Source organism: Pleurodeles waltl, chromosome 9 (genome assembly GCF_031143425.1).
Source record: "Pleurodeles waltl isolate 20211129_DDA chromosome 9, aPleWal1.hap1.20221129, whole genome shotgun sequence".
Taxonomy (NCBI): Eukaryota; Metazoa; Chordata; class Amphibia; order Caudata; family Salamandridae; genus Pleurodeles; species Pleurodeles waltl.
Genome location: NC_090448.1, coordinates 1,155,542,708 through 1,155,554,728, shown reverse-complemented (window position 1 = coordinate 1,155,554,728; position 12,021 = coordinate 1,155,542,708).

Here is a 12,021-nt window from a genome sequence, read left to right as displayed (position 1 = left end):
GAGAAAAGCATCATCCTTGCGGAGTATGATTACGCTTCTCAAAACAAGAAAAACAATACAAATGCCAAATCCCCGAGCCAAATCCTCCCATATCAGAGCCCTTATGAATTATGCAAAGAAAAGACCGAAGTGCATGTTTGAGGTTATTGCATAGTCTCCTAGCCCCGCTATCACTTCGGCTCCTAAGCCATCCGTGGCCCTTTGCAATGACTTAATGGATTTCTTTGATAAAAAAGTTAGAGGCATCCATATTTCGCTTCCCATCAATGACTCCCATGAAACGGTTGAGTCTCTATTGTGCAAAACAATAGAATCACGGTCTTCTTTCTCTCCAATCTCTGAGCATGACCTACTACATACTATCTCCAAAGTAAAAGCCTCAAACCACAATCAGGACGCTATTCAAGGATCTATCAGCAAATCTCTTGCCACACACATACTCCCCATTTGGACCACCTTGGTCAGTTCCTCTCTCAATCTGTCCCTATTCCCTGAATGACTAAAAATGGGTCAAATCACTCCGCTCTTAAAAAAACAACCTCTCAATCTAGAGAACCTGAACAACTTCCACCCAGTCTCCTCACTTGTATTATTAGTCAAAGTCATTGAAAGGTGTGTAGCATCCCAACTAACCTCACACATCCAAACAAACAACTTCCTAGGCACTCTCCGATCAGGTTTCCACCAGGGTCACAGTACAGACACTATGATCCTCCAAATAGTCGATGACTTCCTTAGAATCCTCGACTCCGGAAACTCCTGCATCCTGGTCCTCCTGGATGTATCCGCCACATTCAACACTGTCAACCATCATGACCTCCTTTGTATTCTTGAACTACACATGGGATGTCCCCCAGTGGTTTTCCTCTTACCTATCCAACTGTTCCCAAATTGTGAAAGTAGGCAACTCTTTCTCCAGACTAGATGTCTCCCAAGGTTCAATCCTCTCCCCAGCACTCTTGAACCTCTACCTAGAACCACCAGGGGTGTTTCTCAGAGACTCCAGGAATCTCTTCTACCTCTATGCTGACGATACCCAAATATACTTGTAAATCCCATCCACAATGGAAGTTGCTCTGCTTTCAAATACACTCTAAAAGATTCAAAACTCTATGCTCAACCACCATTTAAAACTAAATTCAAATACAACAGAGTTTCTTTTGAACTCACCTCCGAAAGCAAAAACGCTTCTACAAGAATGGATGGCCAACTTTCCTGCCTTTGTAGAGTGCCCGAGTGCCAGATCACTTGCCATCAGACTGGACAATCATATCAATCTTCACAGCCACATAGCAGCCATGGCCAACGGTGCACAACACCAACTTAGACAGCTTCGGGGCATCAGAGAACTGATTCCAGAACAATACCTCAAAACAGTGGTGCAGGCTCTCGTTCTCTCTGGATTGACTATGGAATTGCCCTTCTTTCAGCACTCTTCATCTTAGGCATCAAGAAGTTTGACCACATTTCCCCTGTCTTGCTAACCCTCCAACGGCTCCCCGTTGAAGCCCAGGCCCAATTCAAAATCACCTGCTTCACTCACTGAGCGCTGCACTCCTCCTCACCCTCCTATCTAAACGAGAAACTAAAAATCTACGGAGCAAATAGGGGTTCCAGAAATGCCCAATGCCTGCTCCTGGAACCCCCCCCCCCCCACCTTCAGACGAGAGCGATACATGAATCAGCCCTTCTCTGGCAGCGCCACTAGAATCTGGAACTCTCTGCCTCCCTCACTCTGTCCAATCACCATCTAGCAACCTTCAAACAGGACCTCAAGCTCCTCCCATTTGACAGACATCTTGGGTAATTCACCCTGGACCAGACTTATTTACTTTCTCCAATGCACTCTGTTCTAACATTCGTTTAACTTTTCGTGGCCTCGGCTCTATTGTTGTAACTGTTTCTTGTGGTAACTCCTGTATACATACACTGATGTAAACATCTGAGTTCAACTACTAATGTAACCTGTATTCAGTGTGTTGTAAAGGGCTCTGATGCCTTCAGGCCATGTCCACGCTATATAAAATGGCAAAAAAGATACATTTAAATAAAATCAATCTCTATTTTAAAAGAATAAGCAGGAATTTGTTAGAGGATATAACCTGAAATCCGTCCTTCCTTTGAACACACAAAAATGTGACAAGAATAAAAGAAAACAAAACTTTGAAGGCATATTTATTTGTTATTCACCTTCTGAACTCCAGCATGGATATTTTGGTAGTGATGCAGCACTCCCAGCACCCCTACTTCCAGTGCCCATGGATGTGATGGAAATGCTTAAAAACACCCGCAAGCTCCCGATCCGGAGGATTTGAAGACAGAGTTGTATACATGTCTGATTCAAGCCATAATGAAAACAAATAAGCAGCGTTCCTATTGGCGCAAGCATACAGCCCATTTTGTCACCAATGCTTACTTCTTACCTGATCCTGGCTATGGAATCCTGAACATGTCTATGCAGGCCAAGGTTCACCTGTGGCACCATGGAAGGGCTGGGTGGTACATGTCATCTGTCGTGTGTGCACAGTGCCTCACACTGGTGTCTCAGTTACGGAGTGGGGGGCAGGGCAGAAGGAGGACCCCCAGGCATCCTGCAAACAATTAATTCACAAACAGTGCTTTGTAGGTTCAGCACCTTTCAAAGCATTGTTTGAAAACATGAATTCTGTGTTTTGTTTTAATACACCTCTGGTACCATGCTTTCGATTTACCTGGGGCCTGCAGGTATCACCGCTGTGCGAGATGCTCAGGCAGGGGCAGCTGGTGGATTTTGAAAGTGGTGGGGTAGAAAGTTTTTTTCCAAGTATAGTGTGTGAGCGAGAACAAAATGAAAGAGAACATTTTGAAACAAGATTTGGCAAAGCCAATATGTCTCACCTGTGCAAGAGCTATTGGCTTTCCTAATATGTTTGAGCCATGTTGCACATCAGTGTGGCTGCTATTCAGCATAGCTAAAAGTTAGTTGGGTAAAGGACAGTGGAGTGGAGTGTCGTAAAGTGGAATAGAGTGGAGTGTTGCAGAGTGGTGTAGAGAGTTCTGGAGTGACATAGAGAGTCATAGACTGGCATGGAGTGGTGTAGAGTACAGTTAGGTGAAGTGGAGTGTCATAGAGGGGCACATACTAGTGTAGTTTTGGGGTGTGTCATTGAGGGAGTAGAGTGCCTTAAAGCAGAAGGGCGTAGAGTGGAGTTGAGTGGCATAGAGCAGAGTAGAGTGTCAGAGTGGAGTAGAGTGGCACAGAGTGGCATGGAGTGGGCAAGGGCAGAGTGGAGTGGCATAGAGGGTGCTAAGTCGAGTGAAGTAGAGGGCTATAGACTAGAGTGACATAGAGCGGAGTAGATTGTCGTAGAGTGGAGTGTCATGGAGCAGTGGTTCTTAACCTGTTGTCCAGGGACCCCTATGGGGACCACAAAGCTTACTCAGGGGTTCCACACTTGCTTAGAAAATCAAACAGAAAAGGGTATAAAAATAAAGAACTGATTCTAAAACGTTCTGAAAATGTGAAGGAATTTGAAATTGGAGGCTAAAATTAAGTTTGCATTATTGGATTGATTTGTGTGAGCAGTGCAACTGCAGCAAGCAGAATGTAGTATGAATGATGAGGGGCCTTGATTGAATTTAGAAAAGATACATCCTTCCCATTACAATGAAAAAAACAACATTTTTTTATTGGTTTGTGAATTAGATACAATATTTCATCAATTGTGCATTTGTTTATTGACACTCGTCTGGGCATACCCTTCCCACTTAGGGCAACTTTAGCAACACAAAAGGATGATGGACGGAGTGCTGAACAATGCAAACATTCACGCCCAGTCACAGATCTGGGTTTAATCCATCGTACTTCAGCTCACTATGCCACCCCAGTTTGGACCCAGCCATATGAAAATCAGTCTTGACCCTGTTCCTCATGGGAACATTCCAGCCGGAACTGCCAAGCCAGGTCCTCCCTGGACTGGAAACAAGCATCCTGGGGCCGGTTTCAGGGTATCACCCGTCATCAGCCAGGCTAGCTTGAATTCAGTGGCACAGTGATCACGGGACTGAGGGACTCCACAGTAGAGTGGTGCAAAGTAGAGAGGCTTAGAGTGAAGTGGCAGAGAGTGCAGTGGTGCACAGTAGATTACAGTGGCAGAGAGTGCATTGGCGTGGAGTGGAGTAGAGTGGCATAGAGTAAAGTGGTGCAGAGTTGAGTTCAGTGGCATAGAGTGCAGTGGCGCAGCATAGAGTGATGCAAAGTTCAGTGGCAGAGAGTGTAGTGTTGCAGAGTAGAGTGTATTAGAGTGTAGTGGTGTAGGGTGGCATTGTGTGCAGCATTGTAGAGTGCAGTGGTGTACAGTGCAATGGTGTAGAGTAGAGTGAAATAGAGTGCAGTGGCATAAAGTAGTGTTACAGAGTAGAGTAAAGTTGCATACAGTGCAGAGGTGCAGAGTAGATTGGCATAAAGTGTATTGCTCTGAGTAAGTGGTGTAGAGTGCATTGGCGTAGAGTGCTCCAGCGTAGAATGCAGCAGCGTAGACTAGAGTGGCTTAGAGTGCAGTGGGGTAGAGTAGATTGTTTCAGAGTAGAGTGAAGTGGCATAGAGTACAGTGGCATAGATAGAGTTTAGTGTCATTGAGCGCAGTGGTGCAGAGTAGATTCGAGTGGATTTGAGTAGAATGCAATGGCAAAGGGTGCAGTGGTCCATAGTAGCGTAATGTGGGATAGAGTGCATTGGCATAGAGTAGAGTGGTGTAGAGTACAGAGATGTTGAGGGAAGGGACGTAATGTGGAGTGGTGTGGAGTTGCATAGTGTGGCATGGTGCAAAGTAGAATGGAGTGGTATAAAGTGGAGAATGCATAGTGTGGTAGCGCACCACCATTACAGGCACCACATCTTCAAATGAAATGACCATTACATTTGCAGAGACATACAGTTTAAAGTAGACAGCGCACAAACGATAATGTGTGGAAATATCACCTAGTGTATTGATTCGTTTTGATTGTATTCAAATATTTGTGCCCACCACACTTCAGAATTACCAAAAAATTTGCTTAATTTGTGCTTTCCATATTTTGAAATATTTCCACTTTTTATTTACAGACATTTAAATGTTATTTTGCGCTAGAAGCTGACATGATTGTCACATAAATCCTCTCACTTTGTAGTCAGAGAAAGAAAAGTGAACACCACGCTCCCTGGAAGACAGAGCCTGATATCTGACCTCTGTCTTTGAATGCACTGCAAACGTGACAAGATAAGAACATGATTTAAAGACAGACCTGTTTACAGAAATTCAGTACTGGTCGAAGAATACATTAAATATGGTTTGGGCACGGAAAGAGATGACGTCAAGCTGGACAGCCTAAAACGAATAAATCCTGCAAATAAAAAGCAAGCAAATGTGAGTTACAAAGCCAATGGTAAGCAATGGGCAGAATGCATTCCCAGGAAAGCTTCCGAATGTTCCCAAGATGTCATTAGCATACCAGACAGCTGTGTGGTCTGGTAGACTTCGACCTAAAAATGGGCGCAAGTTGTTTTTTACTACAAATGTTTGGAAAAAAGAGGGCGCAGTTGATGTATGTTAGGGTGCAATAGGCAAAAGAGAGCCAAAATATACCTGCGTTGGTTATTTCCTGATCCACAATACTCACTATGCTTCACAGTCACCTCTACCTTTAGGAATCCAGCCAACACCAAGTATGGAGAGAACATTGGGTTTTGATTGGTCCCTTCTCTGTGGGAACCTGAAGACTATCATTTGGATGACACATTGGGGGTCATTACGACCCTGGCAGTCGGCGTAAATATGGCGGTAAGTACTGCCAACAGGCTGACTGTGCTTACCGCCATATTATGACATCGGTGGGTTGGATGTACCACTCCGACCGCCACGGCAGTAACAGCCGCTGGGCTGGAGATATCCATCTCCAGCCCAGCGGCCGTCATTGTTCCGCCTGCGGGATAATGACCCCGCCTACTGCCATGGTTTTCGTGACTTTCTTACCGCCACGAAAATCATGGCGGTAGGCACTATCAGTGACAGGGAATTCCTTCCCTGTCACTGATAGTGGTCTCCCCCCCACTCCCCTACTTCTCCAAAGACCCCCCACCCTTCCTACATTCACACCCCCTTCACACACGCACCCATTCCCACATGCATCCACGCATGCATACATCCATTCACACACACATCCACGCACACTTTCATAGATACACGCAGACATGCATTCACATAACACAACATACACGGACTCACACCTCCATCCATGCACACACGCATCCAACACGCAACACACACCCACATCCATGCACACACAAACATTCACAAACACCCACACACACACAACACCCCCCTCCCCTGTCGGAGACCCGACTTACCTGTGTTCAGGGGGTCCTCCGGCAGGAGACAGGACGAGGCGCTGCTGCCACCAGTATCGCCCGCCGTCAGAACACCGCCCGGCCATATTATTGGTCATATTAAGGCTAGTGGCGGTCTATTGGCGTGGAGCTGCTGGTGGCAGCAGCGCCACCTTACCGCCATCCGCCAGCATGGCCACAGCCGGATTTCCACCATTCTTGTGGCGGAAATCCGGCTGTGGTCATAATACGGCGGATGGCTGGTAGCCGCGGCAATGGTCTTTTGGCAGCCGTGGACGCGGCAGTAGGCGGGTTTTACCGCCAATCGCCAATTGAGGGCCATTATGTTTTTACTGTGTGCAGCTCGTTAGGTAGTTACATCACTTGCCCCTGTCCACCTTTGCAGGCGGACGTCCTTTCTCTTCTCTCGAGACCGATGCTCCTTATTTTTCTGCTCATAGAGAGACTCTCGAGAGTGTGTGTCTTCCTTCCTATTCTAATTGGAACCTTTATCTGGTTCTTCTTTCCATGCTATATGTCTTGCTATATTTGTAAGCCCCACTGGCTGAGACTAAACAAAGCATTGTACCCCTCACTATTTGTTTTTTTCCAGTACCACACCGTGACAGGTATCCCCAAGCATGTGTCCCTTAGCTCACTGTGCAACAGGATCTAACCTATGGGGCGATTTGTTAGGGTAACAAGGCGCTCAGGATCCTAATCAGCGAATTTATGCAGCGAAATAAGAGGTGCCTACACAAGGGAAAACACCCATCCCTCAAAGGTTCAATAGAAACCCAACAGACTATGATACAATGTGCGGCACACCCTTTATGAACACAGTAATACAAATAAAACCCATAAATGAGTAATCTTAAAGAAAACAAAACATCCAATTTAATACAAGTTCGAAATGTCCAATCTAATCCAATGATCCAAAAAATCTTCAAATATTTGGTAACCCATCCGTGGTATTACAACTCAAGCCGTAGTATAGTTCAAGCCAATTCAAGCCAACATGTGTTTCGTCATGGGAAATTCTTTTTTAGATCGCGAACGACTTCTTCAGGGCTCAAAATTAGGTAAATTCTTAAGAATCCATGAAGAAACACATGTTGGCTTGAACTATACTACAGCTTGAGTTGTAATACCACGGATGGGTTACCAAATATTTGAAGATTTTTTGGATCATTGGATTGGATTGGACATTTCGAACTTGTATTAAATTGGATGTTTTGTTTTCTTTAAGATTACTCATTTTGGGGTTTTATTTATATTACTGTGTTCATAAAGGGTGTGCCGCACATTGTATCACTGTGCAACAGGACTCACATTGCTCCTCGTTGATGAGGCCCACAAATCCAAAACGAGTCTCAGGATGCATGTGGTCATTTAGAGATGTGATACAGCTCAGTGACATGGGCTGGACTGTTCTCAATGGGGCAGGAGAGATTGCATGAGACTGATCCTTGCCTGAAGAGGTGCAGTGAGCAAAAGAAAGATGGAATCGAACAGAGTCCTGAATGCTGGCCAGTAGCTGCAATAAATTAAAGCATTTCACCCATCAGTTTTCGCTTTAACAGTTCACTAAATTAATGGAAAATAAGACTTGTAATATGAAAAAATGGAGAACAGGATTATATAAGGTGGTAACATCTGTAATTCACACAACCTCACCCAAAAATAAAGACACCAATTTCTGTGTCGTGGTGACGCATGTGAAGGGATGAAGTTTGATTTTTTTTAAATGTACTAAGAGTTTAGCTGTAGGTAGTTCCTATCTCACACCTCCAAGAAGTGATTCCCTGCTGGCCTCTTTGCTATAGGAAGTAGAGGGGACTGCAAGATCACTAGAGCTCGCCTTGATCATATTCATTTTACATCATGTAACACAGGGGTGGAGGTAGGAAACAGTAGTGTCAATCGCTTATCAAACAATTTCAGAGTCCACTTTTACCCACGACACTCTCTATCAGCGGACCCATGCCCCTTGCAAGATCTTCGAATGGGTCCACTGCATGTGCTCACTGTGGTTCTAACATGGATAGTTTCACATTCCCCATCGCCATGGCTTGTACAACTGTCTGCTGAGATATGGAACTACCAAAATATTTGCACGGATGCCTGATCAGGGCATTGGGCCATTCTGTTAGCTAAGGGGAGGCATGCAAACCAGAAACAAGAGGAGGTACGTGGGAGGGCAAATAGGGGTGAAGGAACATCATTTCATGTTGCCTGAATGATCCGGCAACTGAGGCAGAGTGGCTAAAATGTGCCCAAGATCACACTATGTTACACTGGGCGAGCTGAGACTGGAGCCCAGAATTAAGCAATGCATCTCCACTACACCGTGCCACCCATCTCCCTACATGTGTGGTGAGCAAGGGTCTACAGGGCACTTTCTGTTGAGGTTGCTGATATATAATACAACTCCTCCACCCCGGACACCAAATTCCTGAGGATTACCACATTATATTAGAAACAATATCCTTGCCTACCCTGATCACACAGATACTGCATGGTCTCCAGTTTTACTCCTGCTTCCTCTTCCTCTGTTATTGCAGTATTACCGGGAAGTCAGTCAGTGCCCCTGTCTGCCTGCCCATTACTCACACTGCACTGACATGCAATTAGTGATGTTAACCAAAGATCTTGGTATTGTTACCAGATCAGAGGTACCTATTTCACTGAGCATGGAATGATACTTGCCAGGACTTGAACCTATGACTTGCTGGCTAGATATATCTCTTCAGCAGGCGCATCATGTTGCTGAGCACTGTTGTCTTGCTTTACAGGCTGGTGGATCGAAGCATACTGGACTTGCCTTCGGCTACCAAAAACTCCTTCAGATAGGGGGTGCCCATGTACAGGTGGGCAGGAGAAGGACTGACAGCTTCCTCACCTAGCACTCAGTGTGTACTGCTGACCATTTCTCCCTGGAACAGTGTGTGCCACCCCGGGCACTGTGCCCCGCTGCGAGATAAGGCTCAAAATGAGGTGAATAATGGGCATTGATTTATGAGTGCAAAAAAAAAAAAGATGTTGTTTATAGCTGCCCTACTGCAGCTCACTTAATTCATGATCTGGCAAAAGGAATGGCCAGGTTTCAGGGCAGGCAAACATAACATCTTCTGATTGGCTGACTGTTGATAGCGGATTAGATAAGGATGGTATTTGCTAACTTGGTGCAAACTTGAAACTCTGCTAAGTCCACCCGGATGGATCTTTATCTCAAAGTGAGTCTGAAATCACAAATTCATTAACATTGCATTCACAGTGAAGCAGATTTTGACCCACAATAAAGACAGAGAGGACCAAGTTGCAAAACTATAAAGGTTTATTAGCAAATTAGTAAAGTTACAATCCCCGATAAACTCAAATAGGAATCGATATTCACCTGAATACAGCATACTTGAATAGAATCCAAGTAGTTCAATCAGTAATGCAAATATTGCAGTATGAAAGGTAACATATGTAAATCAAGGCAATGATTTGTTTCCATAAAGGATACTCCCTAATTCTAAGCTGGGATTGTGGGGAGGTTGGGGAAATTCAGAAGCAGCAAGGATCAACAAATATAGCATGGAAAGAAAAAACAGATAAAGGTTCCAATTAGAATAGGAAGGAAGGTACTTGCTCTCAAGACTCTCTATGAGCAGAAAAATAAGGAGCATCGGTCTTGAGAGAACAGAATGGACATCCGCCTGCAAAAGTGGACAGGGGCAAGTGATGTAACTACCTAAAGAGCTGCACACAGTTAAACATAATGGGCCTGATTACAACTTTGGAGGAGGTGTTAATCCGTCCCAAAAGTGACGGTAAAGTGACGGATATACCACCAGCCGTATTACGAGTCCATTATATCCTATGGAACTCGTAATACGGCTGGTGGTATATCCGTCACTTTTGGGACGGATTAACACCTCCTCCAAAGTTGTAATCAGGCCCAATGTGTCATCCAAATTATAGATTCTTCAGGTTCCCACAGAGCAGGGACCAATCAAAACCCAGTGTTCTCTCCATACTTTGTGTTGGCTTCCTTCTCATCGATAATACAATGCCAACGTCTTCTCCTCCCACTACGACCTTCACAATATCTCACAAAGGAGTTTTCACCTCCTCAGATTCTCATTGACTGCAGGTGTGAAGTCACTGTCCAAGCCAATTAGTTGTTCCTCTACAACCTTCAATATGTAAGCTAACAAAGAATAACATTTTAATGAGCAGTCAGTGACTCTGGTGTCTGAAAAAGAAAAGTGTTATACACAGCAAGCAGAAATACTACGCTTATTTCAAAATGGAGTGAGGCACCTAGCCTACTCATGCCAACTTTAATTGAATATTAGCTAAGTAAAGTTGAGCAAAATATATGGTTCATCCCACTAAATGTAAATATAAAACAATATGGAAAAAATATGTTAAAGTCATATGCATAAATAATAAATACATAATGGGTAAATCAGGTAGGGTAGGGTGATGCCAGTCACAGTCTAATATTTTATTTAACCACAAATAAATGATGATGACACTGCCTCATCACTTCAGCCAGGAGGTCTAGTAGCCGCTTTCCATACTCTGATTACACTGTGGGCATGGATATTTACGGTTGCATGGAGTATGCTAGACAGGTAATGGCAACACCAATAAATCTCAGGTGCAAGCAAATCTGCAATCAATGTTGTGCTGAGGTCAGAGCCACCAGCCAAACATGGAGCGAAATACTGCAGCTGGGATGTCAAATACTAACTCCTAAAGTGTCTAGTTGGCATTCCACCATTTTCCCATGAGAGTCTAAGGTGCTGATTTAAAGTATGGCAGAGGTCATTACATCCATTACCCTGGCCTGTCTCCGGCCCTGCGGGGATCTCTGTACCTTCACAAGAGCCACTAAAGCCACTGGGAAAGATCTGAAAGTTTGATGAGCTGTGACCATGTTTCATGCGGCCACTTACCAAACTTTTTTGTTTTTCAAAAACAAACTCCCAAAGCAGAGGCTGTTTTTTGAACACCAAATTATAATGACACTAAAGCCCTGGGAGGTTTTCATCCAGGGTGTGGAGGTCATTCATTTTGTTTCTGAGTGAGATCACCAGGTTTTTCGAGACAGAAAAAGCATCAGATCGTCTGCTCTAAATTGGGTGGATAATCAGGGCCTAAGTATTAATAATAATAATATATATGACTCATAGGTCATTCCCAAAACAACTAGTAGTGAGTAGAGCTCTTAAACCGTAATAGGGATATCTTCATTGACGTACGCCGCCAAATATACAGATGTCTAAAAACCATAAGCATGTTGAGCAGCTCTATCTTGGCTATTTCAGCTGATGGGAAAGTCAAACAAAATGTAATTGTAATTGTAATCCTGGTACTTAAATAGATTACATTGCACTGCGTTACGTAACAACAAGAATGCCTGTATATAGCAATGTGGGAGGGAAGGGCGGAAATATGGCTTCGGAGGATTGGGTGTTTGGTGAATTTTGTCTCTTTTCTGAATACTTGGATAATGCTGAGGATATATATATATATATGTATGTATTTTTGTAAAATTGTACTATTTAAATGGACACTGTCTCAGGAGGGGATGGGAGGGGGCATCTTTACTTGTCTTAACAGGCGTTGTTTGACCGATTTTCTTTCTTCTCTTTACTTATAGGGTCCAAAATAATATAGTG